The sequence below is a fragment of the Myotis davidii genome, unplaced genomic scaffold, assembly GCF_000327345.1.
Source record: "Myotis davidii unplaced genomic scaffold, ASM32734v1 scaffold370, whole genome shotgun sequence".
Lineage (NCBI taxonomy): Eukaryota > Metazoa > Chordata > Mammalia > Chiroptera > Vespertilionidae > Myotis > Myotis davidii.
Window position 1 is genome coordinate 4076703 of NW_006288615.1, and position 9060 is coordinate 4085762.

Below are 9060 nucleotides of genomic sequence, written 5' to 3' on the forward strand. Positions count from 1 at the left end.
GTAACATACTGAACAACTGTGTACATTTCCTGGCCTGAGAAAGAAGCATTATGGATGTGCTCAACATATATGATGAAAGGGAATCATTGATCCACCTTGCAGTCCTTTGTCATCCCTTTCCTGCCCTCCTGCCCTTCCTCCCCAGAGTTCACCCCATGCTGAGTTTGGTGTCTATCACTTGTTTGCATGTTTTTAATACTTGCTGTACTCATATATGTAGGTACAAACAATATGTAGCATTTTTCACCAGTTTCAAATTTTTGAGTAAATGGTGCAACCTGCTTTTTCCACCCAGCATTGTTTCTGAGATTTATTCAAGTGGCCACATCCATCTCTAATTAAGTAGTTCAAAGTTTAAAACAACTGATTCTTGGGGAGTGGGGAGTGGGATGTGAATCTCACAGTTTCAAGCGTAGCCCATATTGAGGACCACAATGCTTAATTGTTAGTGTTTATGGCTTATGTATAGTGTCCTACTGTTGACTTGGGTTTCCCCAGTTTCACACTATAAACAGCACTATTGTGAAGTCATACTTGTCTTCTTGGGCACTTGGGCACAAGTTTCTCTGGAGTGTGTTTCTGAGGGTAGAATTGCCAGGTGTGTACGTCTTCTGCTTGACGAAATATTGTCAGATTGCTCTTCTAAACGTCACTTTTTAAACTACTGGCAGCAGTGGTAATTTATGAGGGATCTCCTTTCTTGTTTTAATGTAGCCAAGCTGCTGGCAAGGTGAAGAGCTCATGGGTGAGATGACATTCTGGTAAGACACCTCAGCATGTCCGAAATGGAACTACTGGTCCCCACCCCACAACTGCAGAGCCTGTTCACAGCTTTCTGTCCCAGATAGTGGCTCCTTTTCCAGCTGTTCAGGTGTTGCTGTTGGCTCCTCTGTCTCACAGCCAGCCAGCCAGCCGTCTGTCCGTCCGTCCGTCCGTCCGTCCGTCCATCCATCCATCCATCCATCCATCCATCCATCCATCCAGTCAGTCTGTCAGGAGACCCTGTTGCCCTCAGCATACTTCAGAATGCACCTTCCCTTTATCTCTTGATGGGATCTCTGAGCTCCTTCCAAAGGGTTTCCTGACTTCTGTCCTGGCCCTTACACTCAGTTTTCAATAAAGCAGCCAGAATGGATGTTTTTAAACCTAAGTCAGATGCTAGACTTTTGCTCAAAAGCTCTGTGGTTCCCATTCCACTCCAGAGTAAAAGCCCAAGTTCCTACAGGTACCGGCATGGCTCTCTGTGTCCTGTTGTTTCTCCAGGCTCTCTCCTGCTCCAGGCCTTTGCTCACCTCTTCCTGCCATGCCTTTTCAGCCTTTTCCAGTGAGGCCTACCTTGGCTCCAACCTCGTTTTTCTGATCTTTTTTCTATAGACTTATCACCAGCTACTATTCCATACTGTATAATTTCTGTTTGTTTTTTTGTTAATCCTCATCTAAGGATATTTTTCCATTGGTTTTTAGAGAGAGGGGAAGAGAGAGGAAGGGAGAGACAGAGAGAAACATCGATGTGAGAGAGACACATTGATTGGTTGCCTCCTGCACGCATCCCGACTAGGGTTGGGGAGCCTGCAACAAAGGTATGTGCCCTTAGCCAGAATCAAACCCAGAACACTTCAGTTCACAGGCTGGTGCTCTATCCACTGAGCCAGACTGTCTAGGGCTATAGTTTATTTCTTTATTATGTTATTTATTCCCTGTCTGCATTTGAGCAGGGATCTTGTCTGTTTGTTTAAATGAATTTATTTCTTAGAAAAAAGGAAGAATTTGGAGCTTGAGGCCTCCCAGCTGGGTTGGGGTGGAGAGTAGTCAGCCTGAGGACATGTCTAGGTATGTGAGAAGGGCCCCTGATGGTTCTGTCTGTTGGGCAGTGGGATCTATGGGTCTGGAGCTGGGGAGACAGCTTGTCTTGGTGGCATTTCTGGTAGTTTCCAGAGTGCACCTGCTGTCGATGGGGTTCACCCACCAAGGAAGCACAGTGCTGTGTGAGGCAGGACCTGTGGTTCACGACTGGTGTGAAGCACACCCTGACTGATTTCTCAGGCACTGCTGGTGTAGAAACGAGGCCTGCTATTTCCGGGGCTCTGCCCTTCACAGGCCACGGGTCGCAGCCGGCGGCAGCACCATGGCCCTCCTGTGTACTCGGGCACAGGCATGTGCAGAGGATGTGGTTTGCTTTGGGAATGTGTGCCAAAGGTGTGTCGCATAATGTTTCCTTGGCAAGTCAGATGTTTCATGAGCTTGCACTGCCTACAAATAGGGACTTTAATAAGATAAGATTACACTTTTAATTTGTGTTGAGAACACAGATGTCCTTGTCCTTAAGAAAGATGGCATTGTTCTGGAGTTACTCCCAGTTTTCCCACCTTAAACATATTAGAAGTTAGAAAATGCTGTTGATTGTGGTTACTTATTTTTGGTGTATAGGATGATGCTCCAACCGAGCCACATGGCCAGGGTGTGGTTGCTTATTTTTAATTAAACCTTTTATTTGGAGAGCAATGTAGATTTACACGGAATTGAAATAATACAGAGATCCTTTGTGTCCTTCACCCAGTTTCCCCAGGAGTAAGGTCTTGCAAAGCTATAGCAAAACTTCACAACCAGGATGTTGACATAGACACAGTTAAGATCCAGAACGTCTTCATCTCCACTGGGATCCTCTGGTTTCCTTTAATAGCCACACCCCCCTTAACCCTCCAAAACCACTAATCTGACATTTCTGTACTTTTGTCATCTCAAAAGTGTTCATGGGATCCCACAGTATGTAACCTTTAGGGACCCGCACTTTTCACTCAGGGAAGCTGCTGTGGGTGGGTGGGGGTAGGAGGTCAGCAGTCAGGCCTGGAGCCAACCTGCTTGGTGTCTAGCCCCCTACTTCATTAGCTGTGGGACTTTGGGCAGGTGACCCGGTGGGCCTCAGTGTTCTCTCGATAGCTACTTCATTAGGTTGTAGAGAAGATGAAACAAGCAAATATCTATAAACACCTAGACATTTCCCTGGACTACTAAGTGCCCCACCATGGTAGCTGCCACTGTCATTTGACACCTTCTTTGTCATACCAGCTAGTGTCTTTATAATTCAGGAGTCCACCTTCTCATCCAGTTAAACATCACATCTGTATTCTTCCAGCACGTCTCCTTTTTCTCCTTGATTTCTCAAAGAAATCAAGGCTTAATAATCTTGGCTAATTCTTCCCAGGACCTTGGAAGATATTTGTCTGGCTTTAGTGTCATAGACTCATTTGGAGTCTCCAGATATTTTATATTTCCTGGAAGTTTATTTTTTGGAAGCAAAAGTTCTTGTTTCAAATAGAACTTTTAAAGTTCTTTTTTTGGTATTTAGCATGTAATTCTAAACTTAAGAATATAAGAATATGATATGGCTGTATAGTATTCCACTATAGCAGCGGTTCTCAACCTGTGGGTTGTGACCCCTTTGGGGGGGTCGAACGACCCTTTCACAAGGGTCGCCTAAGACCATCGGAAAACACATATATAATTACATATTATTTTTGTGATTAATCACTATGCTTGAATTATGTTCAATTTGTAACAATGAAATTAGGGGTCACCACAACATGAGGAACTGTATTTTTAAAAAATATATATTTTATTCATTTTTTACAGAGGAAAGGAGAGGGATAGAGAGTTGGAAACATCGATGAGAGAGAAACATTGATCAGCTGCCTCCTGCACACCTCCCACTGGGGATGTGCCCACAACCAAGGTACATGCCCTTGACCGGAATCGAACCCGGGACCCTTCAGTCTACAGGCTGACGCTCTATCCACTGAGCCAAACCGGTCAGGGCGAGGAACTGTATTAAAGGGTCTCGGCATTAGGAAGGTTGAGAACCACTGCACTATAGGAATGCTCCATAATTTATGCAACAGTTGCCTACGGATCTTTTTTTTAAAAAAAAATTCTCACCCTCGATGATATGCTTTCCTTGATTTTAGAGAGAGAGGAAGGGAGAGGGAGAGAGAAACACCGTTTGGTGGCCTCCTGTACACACCCTGACACGGGACCAAACCTGTAATTTGGGTATGTGCCCTGATTGGAAATGAAACCCATAACCGTTTGGTGTATAGGACGATGCTCCAACCAATTGAACTACACTCGCCAGGGCATACCGGTTTTATCTTGATCAATATTTGAGTCATTCCCAATCTTTTATCTTTACTATGAATATTGCCATGAAAAACTGTGTATATATATTGTATGTCACTTCACATGAGGCATATTTGTAGGGTAAATTTATAGAAGCACTGTTGATAAGACAAAGATTTGTATTTTAAAGTTTGCTAGATTTCACTCTGTGTTCTCCATAGGAGTTGTATTAATTCATGCCCCCAATATAGCAGGTTACCAGACTATTCTCTATCTGGGAGATTAAAAAAAAAGGTGTCTTGCCCCAGCTGGTTTGGCTCAGTGAATAGAGAGCATCTGCCTGTGGACTGAAGGGTCCCGGGTTCCATTCTGGTCAAGGGTACTTGCCTGGGTTGCAGGCTTGATCACCAGTAGTGGGTGTGCAGGAGGCGGCCGATCAATGGTTCTCTGTTATCATTGATGTTTCTATCTCTCTCTCTCCTCTCTTCCTCTCTGAAATCAATACAAATATATTTAAAGAAGAAAAAAAGGTGTCATAATTTTAATTTGCATTTATTTTGTAAGATTGAGCATTTCTCATGTATTCAAGATCCATTTCTAACACTTTAATATTTAATTTCTAACATTAAAAAAATAGCTCTGCCAGTCTCTCATATTCATTTATACTTCTGTCTTCTTTTGCTTCAGCATAGTAGAATTCATCATGTTACTGCGGTAGCCGTGGTGGGTCATTCTCGTCCTGTACTAATCTGAATATCAGTGTGTTTCAGTGTGTCCACTTCACAGTGCTGAGTGTTTGGGTGTGTGCAGTGCAGGCCTGTGAAGAGTAGTGCTGCTGTGTCTTGATGAGGATGGCACGTTTGTATTGCTGTTGTGTATGTGGATGGAGTTCCCGAGCCATGGGGTGAATATAAAGTCAGCTTTACTGTTTTCCACAGTAATTGCAACAAACTGCCTTCCCACCAACATGTGAGAGTCAGGGTGTTCCGCATCCTCACCAATCCTGGATATCTGTCTTGTTAGTGTTGCCACCTTGTGAACATGCCGGGGTTTTAATTTTCATTTTCCAGATGACTTGTGAAGTGGAGCACCTTTCCATGTGCCTTTCTGGCCATTTGTGAAACAACTGTGATGAAATAATGGTTCAAGTTTTTGTTCATTTTTTTCTTAGTTGGTCTGCTTTTTTTCTTACTGATTTTTTAAATGCTTTTACATCAGGATTCCAGCAGGAGTAAGAATTACAAAGTCCACTAACTGCTTTTCTAGCTTGCCTCAGAGAATTATGTGAGAAATGCTTTTTACCATTTCTCTCTTTCCCCTTCCTTTCTGTTTCCCTCTGTCTCTTGTCCTTCCAGCTTCAAGGCCTGGGGTGTGCTTTCTCTCAAGCTTGTGGGTTTCCATGTAGCTGTCTTGCTCTGTGGTACTACTCTGCTCCTTCCCTTGGTATCAAGTCTGCTTATTCCAGCCATGGACCCTGGCCCGCTGAGTCTGGGATGTCACTGACTTGTCCTGTCACATTCACGGTATTACCCTGGTTTTAATTTGCATTTAAATTTTAAGTTGATTTAGTTATGTGAGCCATTTTTTTACGTTACAACTTTGCTTGAAAAATATAGACATTCTTTGGTCTGCAAAGCTTTTTCTGTGTGAAAGCTCAATTTTAGGGATAGTCCTGGCTTTCTCGTACCATCTTTAGTTTCTAGGAGTTATGGTATTGGCTGCAGTCCAAATGAAGGGACACTCTTATTATTCCTTAGAGTGTCTCCTCTAAATCCTGCCTTCTTTTGGTGATGTGGTAAGCAGCCAGGAGGGAATCACCTGAAGGTCTCTTCCAGCACCTGCTTCTCTCCTGGGTCCTGTCCTGGCTGCTCTGTTCTCAAATCAAGGGACTGAATAGGGAGCCCTGCCCAAGACATTTCTCTTAAAAAGCCTCTCGCTTCCCTTTCCTCCCGAGGAGGCCCTCCCAGCCTCACCTGTCTCACTCTCAGTCCTGGGTATCTGAGGTGTGCAGACTGCTCCCTGGTGTCTGGGAGGCTTCTCATGGGCTGGAAGGCGATTGGGGATAAGGAGAGGAGTCATGCCTGGTCCGTGGGTGGCTAAGAAGCATGAATTCTGTCTCAGGTGGCAGAGTGTGACCAGACAGAGGCAGAGACTGGTGTGTGTGTGTGTGTGTGTGTGTGTGTGTGTGTGTGTGTGTGTGTGTGTGAATCCTCTCCTGAGGATATTTTTTTCCATTGCTTTTCAGAGATGGTAGAGGAGGAGGGAGACCGGGAGGGGGGGAGGGAGAGAGAAAGAAACAGAGAAACATCAATGTGAGAGACACATCGACTGGTTGCCTTCCACACAAACCCTGCTGAGACTGATTTTTATTTAGTGGGTGGGAGTCTTCTCTGATGATTCTCATAATCTGGGAGGTGGACTCTTGGCCCCAGAATGGCCTCAGAGAGGTGGGTCCACAGGGAAGAGCCTGAAATAGCACTGAGAGTGACAGTGGGACGCGCTTACACGTGAGTACTGTTCTCAGCACTTCCGGGCCCCTGCCTAGAACCTCACAACAGCCTGGTATGTGTCCTCACCATTAGTAGCCCCAGTTTTCAGATAAGCAGATGGAGGCACAGGGAGGGGAAGCACCTGTTCCAAGTTTCACAGCTTGTGAGGGCTTTGGACTCGAGATGTGTCCTGAACACTGTGTGTTGAGTCCCATGCTTGGTTCTGTCCACATTTGGTTCCATTTAATCTCATAACAGCCCTGTCAGTTAGCTTTTATCACCCCCCATTTCCAGAAGAGAAAATAAGACAGTCTTCCCACGTTTCCTAGCCAGTCAGTGGCCAGGTCTGAGGCTTCCAACAGGCACAAGTGTTTCTTGAAATAGCTGAAAACCAGGTTCTTAGACATTTATCTGTTGGTCAGTGTTTACTCCCTATAAATAACTGCACAGATTGAGGAAATGACATCATTTATCATTTGTTCCATTAAGTCACCATCTTTAAACATAACAGTTTGTCTGTAACTTGCTGTCCAGTGGTGCTAGTGCCCACGAAGCTATTCCAGTAACCCCCCTCCTTCCTTCGGCATGTGGGCGAGGGAGGGCCCACAGGTCCACCTGCTCCGACCACAGAGCTGAGTTCTGGAATAACATGCACACTTGATCTTGTACAGGTTGTCATGGGAGTAGTGGAAACAAGGCTTAAAATAGAACAGGACATGAAAAATCTCATTGTTCTCTTCTGTAAATACCTTATTGCATAACCCCCAATAAAATCCCCAAGTTATGCAAAATAAATTGTATTATCTTTTTGAAATTGTATTTATTATACTGATAAAAATGTTCAAATATTAAAACTCACCCCAGAGTGAATAAAAAGAAGTGTTTGCTGAGATTTTATAGTTACTGATGAAAAGTCCTTAAGCACTGACCCAAGGCCTTGTCTATTGCCCAGTTGTCTTATGGCCTTTTCTGACCACCCTCCAAAGCACCCTTCAGCCCCATTCCCATGATCTGCTTTGTCCTCATGGCACATGTCAGTTTCTGAAATGTCCTTTCTGCCTAGGGTGAGTTCTTTGTGAGCAGGAACCTTGGCTTGTCATGGTCTTTGAGACTGTCAGCAGGTGTTTGCTGGGTGGATGGGTAGGTTCAGTGCTGGGATATAGGCTATATGTGGTGCTTTTGAAGCTTCAGAGACAGTGGTTCCCACCCCCTTAACCCCCCTCACTCTGGAGGGCACTCACTTCTCCAGTCTTCTGTTTTCTGTCTTTCAGGCTCCCTTCACTTTCCTCTAGCTTCGCCTCTTTCTACACCCAGCCTGGCCCCCTTCGTGTAGTTATCCAGTTACCCTGGTTACGTAAAAGAATGAACAGTACCCTGCATCTGTGACTCACTTCTGATTATCCCCTTCTCTGGTTAAGCTTTGTGGGTAGTTTATGGAAATCACAGAAGAGATAATCTACAAAACAGCAGAAATCCAGAAGTTAAATAACATACTTCATTGGTGAGTCCCTGGGAAAGCTGCCATTTCTCTAATACTGCAGATGGGAATGCAGAATGGCACAGCTCCTGCAGAGGGGAATTTGGCAATAGCTACAAAATTACATATGCATTTACTCTGTCACCGCAATACACTGGTACATATGAAAAGATCTGTGTAAAGGCTGTGCATTTTGGCACTTTTGACATGCCAAAGCCTTTTCAACAACATAATACCCATTAATAGGGAACGGGTTGAATAGACTGGGTACAGCTACAAGCAAGACCAAGGAAACACTGCATGCTGCTAAGGAGTGAGGGCGGGGTCTTATACTCAGAGGGAAAGGCAGAGGAGGAGAAGAGAACTTTGCCAGATTCCTAATGATAGCAGTTAACAGTAGTGTGCTACTCCTTCTAAAGAGAATTGTGCTAATCCATGTATTAGCAAACACCTGACACATGGAATGATAAACTGTAGTTTCCTTTATTTTTAGGGCTCCTTTGGCATAGGGAGGGAACCAGGATGGAAGGAACAGATACAAAGCTAGACTTTTGAATGTACTGTATTTTGTAGATTTGACTTTGGAACCATGTAGATACTTTACATCATTATAAAACAAAATTAAGTGAAAGGCTATAACTTTAAAAAATTGTAATAGACGTGGCCAGTTTTCTTTTTCCACCCTTTTTTAAAAATAATTTTTTAAAACTATATTTTTATTTATTTCAGAGAGGAAGGGAGAAGTGGGGGAGAGAGAAAAACATCAATGATAAGAGAGAATCATTGATTGGCTGCCTCCTCCATGCCCCATACTGGGGATTGAGCCCACAAACTGGGCATGCGCCCTTGACCGGAATTGAACCTGGGACCCTTCAGTCCATAAGCTGACATCTATCGGCCAAACCAGCTAAGGCCAGTTTTTCTCTATAAAGTTTATATGCTGTTTATCTCCTGTCAGTACTTCAGGAGAACTCCCCCCCC

The 9060-nt window shown here is 44.2% G+C and overlaps 1 protein-coding gene across 1 annotated transcript in view; it reads left to right on the forward strand.

The window, feature by feature from the left end:
* The window catches only part of DGKD (diacylglycerol kinase delta), an 81119-nt gene that overhangs the window by 38387 nt on the left and 33672 nt on the right, over positions 1 to 9060 (forward strand).